At 46.3% G+C, this 12,075-nt stretch overlaps 1 protein-coding gene across 5 annotated transcripts in view; it reads right to left on the bottom strand.

Annotated features, from left to right (window-relative positions):
* Positions 1–12,075, bottom strand: part of SERGEF (secretion regulating guanine nucleotide exchange factor) — a 227,839-nt gene that overhangs the window by 178,372 nt on the left and 37,392 nt on the right. The gene's annotated exons all lie outside the window — the stretch shown is intronic.

The following is a 12,075-nucleotide window of genomic DNA, read 5'->3' as shown; positions in this document are numbered from 1 at the left end:
AGACAAATCTACTACTATGATACTACTGTGTTTGGTATCAAGGCTTCATCTGGCCCCACATTCAACATATGGTTTATAGTGTCAGCTAAAATACAACTACAGACTCACGGGGGAAATGTCGGAATACTGAAGGGATACAGTCCTTAGGACCAATCTGCTCATGGATGCCAACGTAGATGCCAAGAAGTTCACAAGAAGTTCTGAGCTTCCTCAAAGAGGGAAAAAGTCTGCGCAGCCCAGGGGGTACCAGGTAAATGACAGGAACTAGGAGGGGGTTCCCTCAGATACGCTATTCCATGGCCTCACATGTGTTGTTCCTTTCGCCATGGAAGCCCTTTCCTCACGTTACTCATTTGACAAACTATGGCTCCGCCTGTACAGTCCAGCTCATATACCACCAGCTCTGTGACGCCTTTTTTGACCCCTCAATCCTCCACAGAAAGGGTGAAACCCACCCTCCTGGGAGCCACCTTTACTACTGTCCTCATCAAATACTATGTTCCCATTTAACAGGTGAGAAACTAAGGTTCAGAGAAGTGACTAGCCCAAAGTCACACAGCTAAGCCACATCTCCTTCTACTAGCCTGTGGCACTATTCTGTATTGGTTTCTCCCATGGGTCTGCATCACTGGATAACTGACACTCAACACTCAATATCCTTCCCTCACTTCTAGGGACCCGCGAAAAAGCCCATGTACCCAGGACCCACAAAGCATCCAAAACTGACAACGGTCCCACTACTTGAGCTGGGTAGAATTTACAATCAGACTGCCTTAGCAGGTAGAGTTCCAAGAAGCTAAAAGAGGAGACTGTTACTTCTTACCTGACCCTAGCATTTTTCTGCTGGAAGCAACTGGCACATTGCTATCTGCAAGACTATCAAAGAATTGTTATCACAAGTCCCACAATGAATCCTTTCTTATCAAGTAAAACATCTTAGAATCTTCTCTCCTATTGATTATTGATGTCCAAGGCAGGCAAGCCTGTCTGAATATGGTGTTGCCATTATTCCACGTCCAATAGCAATTCAACCATTCTACTTACATAGCACTTTTCACCTTCAAAGCACTTTACAAAGATTAACTAATTAATTCTCATGTTCCCTCAGGAGGCCACAGACATTCTATTAGAGACAAGCCCCAAAACCAGGCTGACTGGATGTCCAGCCTTCACTCTCCAGTCTAGGTTTGCTCAGTTCACTCTCTGAAGCTATCTATTTCTCCCCCAAAATATACTCTGCATCAGAAGGCTCACAGAAGACAAAAGAGATTCTTATTTTTCCTTTCCTTTTAAACAGACACATACTGACCACTTCTTAGGTGCCCAGCACATTCAGAGCCACTATCTCAATTAATCCTCAAAATAATTCTAGGGGGTACAGATTACTAGGTTTATTTCACAGATGAAGTTAAGTGACTTGGTCAAGACCAAACAGCCAGCAGGTGGTAGAATCAAGATTAAAATCCGTGAATTCTGACTCCAACACCATTGGTAGCTCCAGTGACTACCCCGCTGCTGTCAATGCTTACAGTATTTGAGGAGGGGGAATGCCTCTGTGTCCCCAGTCATTTCCCGGGACACCCTGCAAAACTCAGGACTGTAAGTGTTGAAATAAAGGCATTTAACACAAGGATTATGATGTTAGGTCACCTAGCATAAAAGAAAGCAACATACAAAAAATGTTCACTAATGCATTGTAGACAAAAATATGTCTCAAGCAGAAGAATGCTATCAAATCCAAGGAGATTCAGAGCACAAATGTAACAAATGAATTTTTTCCTAATAGTAAAGAATTATATATTAGTATGATAAAAGATAGATACATGAATCTCATCCAAAAAGTATAGGTGTGTGTCTTCAGATAAATGAGAAAGATGACCGACAGCACAAAATAAAGTTAGCAAGTAAAATATAATTTCAAGGTATGTCCATGTGCAAATTGACATAAAATCACTATGGAGCCAAGACATCAAATACAGGTGGCAAAAGATCCCAACACAACACAGAAAACAACAGAGGCAAAGTAAGTAGCATTGACAAAGTATGGGTAAGAAGCTTGGAGAAACCATTTCAAGCTGGAATTCTCCTGGCAGGCTTGATGGAAGAAGCGACATTCAAGGTGAACTTCTAGACAGGAAAAGAAAATGGGATAATGAGGGAGAATATTCTAGGAGTAGGGAGAAGGGACAAGTAATGACAGAAACCAAAAGGCACAAGGCAGGTCAAGCGGAGAGACAGTGAGGGTCACGAGGAAGAGGGACTGGGAGGCAGGTCAGAACTGCAGGCTGGGGCCACCATAGGGAAATGCCAGGCTCAGGGTCTGGATCTCACCTTCAGACCAGGGATCCCCAAACTTGCTGCTTTGCACTCACCTGTTAGTAAAATGTTTTTTAACATATTATGTGATTATATGTATGTATGTATGTGTGTGTATATATATGTATGTGTGTATATACATATTTATATTTATTTATATACATATATGCACATCACAAATTCACATATATTCATCTATTTATTAAAATATATTCTTATATTACATACATACATAAATTACAAATATGCCCTTATTTTAAAATATACAGTGTAAAATATATTCACAAAATAGAAAATTTAAAAGAATGAGATAAAAACACAGAAAAGGAGTCATAACTTATTCTTCCCGTACCCTGGCAATTAGTCTCGCATGCTCACTTTAGAGACTGCTGCTACCTAGACTGTGGGGAGACTGCAGACTGGGAAGAGGGCTGATGCCTGGTCAAAGGAGTGTCTGGGGATGGTGCATCAGGCAAAGGTGGAGGGACCGGAAATAACATTCATGCCTAACACTTGCATCGCACCCACTGTGTGCTATGTACTGGTCTAAGCATTCTCTACATAGTACCCTGCTTATCACTCTTCCCCACCCCATTTGATGGACAAGAAACTAGGCGCTTAACCAAAGGCACAGCAGTAGTGAGTGAAAGGGGAAGGAAGAAAGACAGCCACTACAACTACACAAGCCTTGAACCAAGGGTTGAAGTCACAAGGGGAAAACAAGACTGGAATTTGCAAGGCCTACCATCCTATCAGATGTCAGAGCAGGGAACCAGGAGGAGATGACGCTGCACTGAGATTTCAGGATTTCAGATTTCAGGATTGGTGGGAAGGTGGTGATACCATTAAAAGAAATAGACAAAATGGCTACAATGCCAGATCCGGGGTCCCATCAATGGGACTCATATTATTTCATTACTAAAATGACTTAAATCTTGTTCTGCAAACAAATAGTCAAATATAAATAAGGAGGAAGTAAGTGAGGGAAAAGACACCTGTCTGCAAAGCCCTGGTGGGGCAAAGGAGGGTCAGAGGATATTCAGGAGGCTGGGGAGGTGGCGAATATTCAAGGAGGTGGCTTCCTTTAGCATCCTCCTGGCAGGAGGGCTGTCAGTAATGGTAGTACAGGCAGGTGAGAAGTCACTCCAATAACACCTAAGCTCTTCAGGTAAGGGGAATTTCTACCCCATTCCAGGGAAACGGATCCTAAAGGTGAGAGGAAGATGGATTACAGTGTAATATAAGGAGCGTTCACATGTTCTTAAAAGAATGTCCCAAAAGGGAACAGTGTCATTGAAGGCATCAAAATGAGTTAGCAAACAGAGGTAGATGTTATAAAAAGGACACTCCTGGGTCAAGACAGAGAAAAGGTCACACAGCTCCTCAGTCCCTCCGTCACATACCCCAGGTGCTGTGGGGCCTGTTAGAGCCCACACATGTAAGAAGTGAGCCATTCTCTAGATAGGAACTGCTTACATTTGTACTTCACCTGCTGACAAACACCAGTTACTCTCAGGTTATTAATTCTACATCCTTAAAGTGAAGAACCTGATTTCTTGAATTCATCCCTTGTTCTGCCACATGGAGATTTTTTTTACACTAATAGGGCACCTGGGTGGCTATCTGCTGTCAGCACAGAGCCCACTTTGGAACCTCTGTCCCTGCTTCTTTGCCCCTCCCCCCCTCAAAAATAAATAAAAATTAAAAAAAAATAAAAGGTGCTAATAACCGAGGGTTGGTCAAGCCAGAACTGGAGTCCCCCAGCCTCATCTTCCCACGGGAGGAGAAGAGTGGAGAAGGAGAGCTTGGAGGCACAGGTGCGCGAGGAACCATGCCGCCCTCCACAGGCCGCCACACCGCCTCCTCCCTCCTGCCCCTGGCTGTCTCCACTACCCCAGCCCCCTTCACCTGGTTAACTCCAACCGCCTCGTCACCTCGGCTGGGCCCTCAGCTCAGATCAGGTGCCTCTGTGCAACAACCTTGGAGAAGCGCATTCCTCGTCCTGAGACACGTATCTCACTTTGTAAATGGACACTCATTAGGAGCACTTTTGATTAATGTCTGTCCCCCCTTCAGAGTCAGCTCTAGGACTTCAGGGACTGCCTGTGTTTGCTCCCCCCTGCACCCTAGAATAACACTCAGCACAAAACAGGTGCTCAACAAATATTTGTGGCCCGAATAAACAAATGAACAAATGAATTTTATTATCCACTGGTTCCATAATCTTGAGCAAATTACTCAACACTTATAAAATGGGAATAACATCTTGTAGGGTTGTTGTAAGGATATTTTCGCAAAAAGTATGTGACATTTCATAGTAAATGTTAAGCACCAGTACTCTTGTTCTCCTGGCTGAACTCTATAGCCTCATCAAGGATTTCCAGTGTCCACCCACAGTGTCTACCACTGTGTCATATCTTCTCAGTCAGCTCCCACCTACCAACGTCTTGGGGTCAATGTCTCCACCGACAACCAAAGAAGGAGAAGAGCACTGAATGCTGTCTTGGAATTTTGGATTTTTAAAAGATTCAAGTACAGTGTCTGGCACATCAAAGGCCTCGGAAGTACCATGCAATACCAACAAATTAAAGCTAGGGAAAAAGAAGAGAGCAGTGGGGAAGGGAGAGAAAACTTTAACCTAAGACTCAGAAGACCTGGATCCTATTCCTGGCTTCTACGCGAGGTTATGTGACCTTAAACAGGTCCCTTCTCCTCCAGGGCCCTACATTTCCTACACATAAAATGAGAGGACTGGGGTAAATGGCCTTGGAGCCATTTCCTGAACTACACTTCAACAAGGATGTCTCAAAATCTTCACTATCAAAATGAGTGCTGTATAATCCAATGTTTTTGGTATCATTATAATATTTAGTCTGACCAGTGTCCTAAAAGAAAGCACCCACTTTAATATCAAAGCCGATGCATATGGTTAACAATTTAAATAAAGATTGGGATTGAGTGTATATCCTGTTACCGCTTAATAAAATTTCCTTTCCAAAGTTGTATCACGAATACCACCAAGGAAAAAGTTCGGAAGAAAAAGTCAATGCAATAATCAAATGTCCAACCAGAGGCTGCCCAACTGAAAAGGGGAGAAGAAGCCTACAAACAGAACGACAAAAGGTAAAAGACTGGGGAGAATTTTATTGAGACCTGACTCTGTGTAAAACTCTACTTGAGGCACTGCCACCGTCATCTAATTTAATCAGCTCTAAATGATTAGTGTGAACCCCATCTTACAGATAAAGAAACAGATCACAGTATTTGAATGACTTGCTCAAGACCACAGAGCTAGTACGCTGCAAAGCTGCCATGATGATGCTAATAATAACAGCTAATATTCTGAGGGCACTTATTTTATGCTAAACTCTACATGGATTGTCCCATTTAGTCGACAGAAACACCTCATGAGTGGCATGATTATAATCCTCAAATTACAGGTGAGGAAATTAAAGCACAGGAGAGGTTGAGTCTCAGGCTCAGGGCCCCGCAGCTGTCAGTGGCATCAGAGCTGGTGCCCTCAGTCACTGAGTTGCACTGCCCCTTCAAATGTGAACATTCCCGAGGACTTCTGGAGGTTGTTCAGGGTTACAGGGACGCAAAGAGCCTGGCTGCAGAGTGACTGTGTGAGCTTCATCCTTGGCCTACATGGCAAAGATCAGAGTCCCACAACGTGCCAGGCTTTCCACCCAGCTGCTCCATTTTCATCGCTGACTCTATTAGCTGTCAAATCAGGAACACTGGTAATAGAAGTCAAGACAGACTGCACACTGAGTAAGCCCTAGCCCAGCCACAGGACTATCTATATCATGCAGGGCTGGTGCTTCTCAGAAAAAAGCAAGGATGAATGATTTCTTCCCTCAAACTGGGTTCTAGTTAATTTAAGTAGCTTCTTAGCCTTCAACACAATCCTTTTCCATAAGCACCCATGTTCTCTCAATGCTGGATGGCAGCCCCTTTGTCAAGGGCATACTTTGCTTCCTCTCTCCCAGGGAAGGTCAATGCTGGGCCCCAGTCTGCAATGCTGGTCAGCCCATAATGCTGGTGGGCTTTACTTGTTCCACCCACAGAACTCCTTCTCACCCTTCAGGGCTTGGCTCAAATGCCACTGCCTCCCCAAAGTCTCCCGTCATCCCCTTGTTCTGACACCCCTTCCTTTAGGAGCCACTGGCCTGATGCCTGTACCTTTGTACCAACAATTATTCTATGCTGCCAACTGTAAGATTGTTTGATGGCATGTCTCATGTTGCTCTCTGAATTAGTCAAGGTTCTCCAGAGAAACAGAACCAATAGGATGCTGAGAGAGAGATTTATAAGGAATTGGCTCACATGATTATGGAGGCTGACAAGTCTAAAATCTGCAAAGTCAATATCTCAGTTCAAAGGCTGTCAAGAGGAAGAGTTGATAGCCCAGTTAGAAGGCCATCAAGCAGGAGAATCCTCTCTTACTTGTAAAAGGATCTGCCTTTTCTTCTATTCAGGCCTTCAATTGATTAGATGAGGCCCACTCACATTAGTGACAGCCATCTTTAGTCAGTCTATAATATAAACGTTAATCTTACCAAAAACACCTTCACAGAAATACTCAAAATAATCAAACCAAATAACTGGGTATGTCATCTCCCAGTCAAGTTGACACATAAAATTAGCCATCATACCCAGCAGAGAGTGAAGAGCAGTGATCCTCTTTCTTATCTTCTCTGTACTCCTCATAGCACCCAGCACAGCACCTGAGCCAAAGCAGAGGCTCAAAGTCTGTTGACAGAAGTCCCGTTACCATGGACTTTTGTATGCCACCAAGGACATCAGAGACCACCCCATTTATCTTCCCAAAGAGAAGACAAAACTGAAGAAAATAACTTTTCCAAGTCACAGTAACTACCTAGAAGCAGAACCAGGTACTCAATATCCAGCACGTCCTGACTGCCCACTCTCCATATGCCAGGTGCTGTCCCAGGTGCTAGAGGCCACGGCCATGAACAAAACAGAACTCTTGTCCTTCCTTCAAGGAATATTCAAGCAGGAGGAAGACTGGCAAATGACCAAAAACTACATAAAATATATGCCCTGGCAAATGACTCTAAGTGCCATAGAGAACATAAAGTAGGGAGAGGGGACAAGCAGAGTCGGGGAAGGTGGCAGAGGCCCAAGACCTGCACCTAGCTCCCGACTCCCCGCCTGGTGCTTTTCCTTGTTGCACACCACCTTGCCTAAAGGAAGAATCTTAAGTTTAAGAGAACTCAGCCAAGCCATGCAGGAGCAATGAAACTTGCTCTAACTACCTCTCAGGACTGTGATGAAAAGCAAGGGAGACAATAAACATGAAAGTACTTTGTAAACTCCAGCAGAGGTGTTAGTAATATTATGACCATCACTCTTTCTCTAAAACCAGATTGCAAAGGACCATCAGAAGAGGCTGGGCTCTGAGTCCCGGCTCTCAGAGGGCTGCTCTGGCTGAATGAGTGGGTCCTCCACTCCTCTAGGGGTCCAGGCACTCGCCAGACCGCCGGCCACACCCAGCACTCACCTGGTGCCCGGAGAGAACTCTCCAGTGGAGGCTGGGGGCTCTGCAGATGTTTCCCAGCTCGTGTCACATTCAGACTCCAGAGCTTCTTCAAACACTTTTAGACTCTTATTAATAACATTTTAAAATGCAGATTGCTGCCTAATCTTAGCTGCGTAATTAAAAAAATAATCTTGCTTCTCTCCCTCCCAGCAAGAAAGGAAACCATACCCCAGGGCTTCTGCAGCTAAGAATCACACCCTGCAGAAGAACTGGTAGGAGGCTCAAGTGGGGGTGGGGGCAAGGGATGGGGCAAGGGGATGCAAAGCCAAGAACCAAGTCTAATCCCTTGACTTTAAAGAAAATGAGAATAAGGCTGAAGGAGAGGAATGATTTGCCCAAGGACACACAATGTGTTTTGGCAGAGCCAGAACTAGAATCCCACTTCTCTGCTTCCCTCTGTTCTACCTTGTGGGGAGAGGAAAGGAGGAAGACCTAAGTTCTTAGAGAGTCAGAACCATACCTATGTCCTTCTGCAGTGAGCACTATTCATCTGGAAAAGTAGCTACAGGTTACAGATATTCAAAGCAATCATGGGGAAAGGGCTCAAAATTCTTTATATTCATTACAGACTCACTCATAAAAGAAAGGGACCTCGGAGCACTCTAACCCGTCCATCTGCTTCTGGCTGGGAAAAGTGAGGCCCTGGAAATAAGATGGGGCCCGAGGGTAAATAGTGAGTTAGAAGCAAAGCAAGACTAGAACCCAGACTACCCTGACTTCTACTACATCCTGTCCACGGCTTCTGAGAAAAGCACCAGGAACGTCTCACAGCCCCTGCTGCCACCTGCATCAGCTCAGGCTGTCTGGGCTCCTTGGCAGAAATGAAGAGAGACAGGTGAAGCCCACACAGTCCCTCACTGCCTTTTTCCCTGGATGACTCTGGAAGGCTCCAGGGCTGAGCGGTAGACACACATTCCCACCCCATTTCCTCAGGGTCCTCCTCTCCCTACCTAGAGCTGCTGCCCTGGCCCTGGACTCTACCTTCAGTCACTGTCCATTACAAAAGGTCATCAGCAGCTTCCATCTCTATGAAGTTACAAAAAAAGAAGAGAAAAAAGGCCAGGCGCTGCACCCAGCTGTTGGCGAGGCCGCGTTTTTTGCTGCTGCTGATGACTCACGATGTCCAAGCTAGAGGCTGGAGCTGGGAACAAGACCTGAAAGTCTGGTGTGCCGAGGAAAGCCGCAGTTCCCAAGCACGCTGGCCTGCAGAGAGGGACACTTAAGCCCTTCAGTGAAATCCCAGCACCTGGCTGTGGGAACACAGCTCCCCCTGCAGACTGCCCAAGGCCCTGCAGGAACAGGCCCAGAGACAAACCATAAACTGGGACATGAATCCTGCAGAGCTCATCATGGTATTAAAGCATTTATGTAGAAAGCTAGGGCTCCACCTCTGAAACCCCAAGAGATCCCACAACCCCCCAGAAACACTACTTTCACTCCAAAGAGAAACTGGCTTTTGGTTAATGAGGGGTCCAGATTAACATCTTCAAACAGGGGAGACAAAGGTATCCCCAAATCTTTCTCAGTGGGCAAATAATTCACCAGGGACAGGAGCAAAGAGGGAGGGAGCCTGGAATGCCAGTGTGTGCTCAACCAGTGAGAATGTCTTGGGACATGACTCTGGCTGGTGCCTCTCAAATTTCCTCCAACTCCACCCACGGGGAACTCTCCCAGACTCTTCGTGACAGGTGGACATAAAAGACCTGTGGGGATCCTAGCAGACCTGTACTCACAAATACCAAAGCACTCTCCCAGCCCCGTGTCTGAGGACCCTTCCAGGGCAAGAACTGAGTGGCAGGACAAGGTCAGGAGTGACCCATGGAAGTGACGCCGACTCCATAGACAACGGCTCAAGGATTTGCCATTTGTGTCAAGCAGTGGCAGTAACGACATCGCCAGACGAGGCCACTGAGAACCCATTATGATCAAGCACCCACCAGAAAGGGCAAGATAATCAGGAGACCTGGAGGCCCGGTAATTTCAACGTAAGGTATTGGAGGAGGCTTGAGAGCAAAGACTATGTCAAGGCTGATGTGGGTGACAAACTACATCTAATACTCCAGCTGCCCATCTGCAAGTGCATGGCCTTGGAAGTGTGAAGGTCCACCGGGCCAGACCCACGGTGGGACAGACTGTCCTTTCCCTTCCACATCTGCTCATCTCCCTCCCACTCTGCTCCCTGCTTCCATCTGTCCTTCAGGCACCAGAAGAAACATTCTTTACCAGCGCCCCACCTGCCAAGAAACTCTAAGTATCCAGTGCGACCTTCTGTGAAAACCTGACATGGTTTAAGTCCCCCTCCAGGGGCACTCACCTCCAGTCACACCAGAGACAGTAAGTTACCAAAGCTACAGTGCCTTCCTTGGAGAGACTGACTTTTCCGTGGCCAGGGACTGGGAAAGGCATCTGCTACACAGGATTTTTCATTTCATAGGATCAGCTCCAACCAAATCAGCAAAGCACTGTTACTATGGACCATCTGCTAGGACCCGGAAACAGCCTGGTTACATAAAGGGGCTGGTGTAATGAAATTTATTAAGCTGGATTCTTCCTCCATACAGGCAGTGAAGCACTTGAGGTCTCTCTTAAGAAGGGCAATGTGGAGTGGTGAAGAGGCCCTGGGCACAGGTCCCACTGGGTTCCAACCCTGGCGCTGCATCCATTAGCTGTAGAACCATCTCCCTGGGGCCTGTTTGCCCACATTTCTAATAAAGAGAGGATGGTCCCTTCCAGCACTAAAACTCCATGACTTCTTGTTTTCACCAGCATGGCAAAAAAGCTCACTTTGATGTTAATTTTGTACTACAGGGTTAACTTGCTTAAAAAAAAAAAAAAGAAAAAAGAGCAGTCCTTCCTATTTGTGGCCTTAAAGGGAGAAGTGCTGAGCGGAGCCACTGACTCGGGGGCTGGCTAGAGGAAAGTGCACAGATGAGAAACCAAAGGTTGGAACTTCCTATCTGCCCCGGCAGGAAGGACCCAAGCCAATCCCAAATGATTTCACTGGGAAGCGGTAGTAAGCCGGACCCCCTCCCTGCTGAGCACGCAGCCCTTTCCAGTCCACAGTGCATTCCCATCCAGGACCTTACCTGATCCTCACAACACCTTCGGGTTGACAAGGCGACGTTGTTTGACCCCTCCCCATTTCACACTGAGCACTGTAAGGCTAAGTAACCAGGCAGCGTGAGCCCACATCCCCTAACCTCTCTTCAGCTTCCTCCCAGTAACATGGGAGTGAGCCTTACTCAGCAAACTTTGTGCAAGGATTAAATAGAGGATTCTGTAAAGCCCTGGCAAAACACACGACACACAGTGTGTCTTTGGTAAATGTGAACAGCCCTTCCCCACGCACTCCCATCTCCTTAGGGAGATTGGGATAAGCCCCAGAACTGCTCATTTTTTAGACCTTTATAAAATGCTTATTGAAGGCAACAAGACGGCCTCCTAAGTGACCTTCCATGTGGTCGGAGAATGCTCCTCAGAAGGCAAACCAATGAGCCAGCTAACTCCAGCCTCCACCAATCCTGTGCATCCCAACGGTCACCTAGCTCAGGGGGGACAGGGCCCCCACTCCGACACTTCAAAGTACCTAGGACTCAGCCACAGAGATGAGACCTGAAACAGAAAGCATGAGGCTGCAGCAGAGTGACCTGTCCCTATTTGTCACCACCCCACCACCACCCCCCCCACTGAAACCTCAGCCTCTCCTGCTCACAGATAAAGCCTGAATAAGGACCCATGCCTACTATACTTGAAAGACTCCAGTCCCTTCTGCTTCTACCTGGCCCCAAGCTAAGCGAACGATGACAAGGGGCACCTCCCACATCTATACCTTTGTTTCCAGTATTCCTGCTGCCTGGAATGCCTTCCCCTCAACTCTGCCTGTTCAACAGGGTGAGGAAGTAAAGGAAGGAATGTGTGAATGAATGAATGACATAATATATCCCTGGGAGGCAGAGGAATTAGATATTATGAATCTCATTTAACAGATGAGGAAATTCAGGACCAGAGAGGTTAAATGACTTGCCTAAGATCACACAGCCAAAAAGCAGCCAAATAAAACTTGCACCTGGCTCTTCAGGCTCTTTTGGCCACATCAGGCTTCCTCCTAAAGTAAAAAATCTCTCTCGGATTAGGAAAAAGATGACCCAAGATTCCTCAAAATGGGCCACTTTCCTCTTGGCAACATCCGAGAG

This window comes from Suricata suricatta, chromosome 11, assembly GCF_006229205.1.
Source record: "Suricata suricatta isolate VVHF042 chromosome 11, meerkat_22Aug2017_6uvM2_HiC, whole genome shotgun sequence".
Taxonomy (NCBI): Eukaryota; Metazoa; Chordata; class Mammalia; order Carnivora; family Herpestidae; genus Suricata; species Suricata suricatta.
Note: the sequence above shows the minus strand (reverse complement) of the source record. Positions and strands in the feature narration are given on the sequence as shown.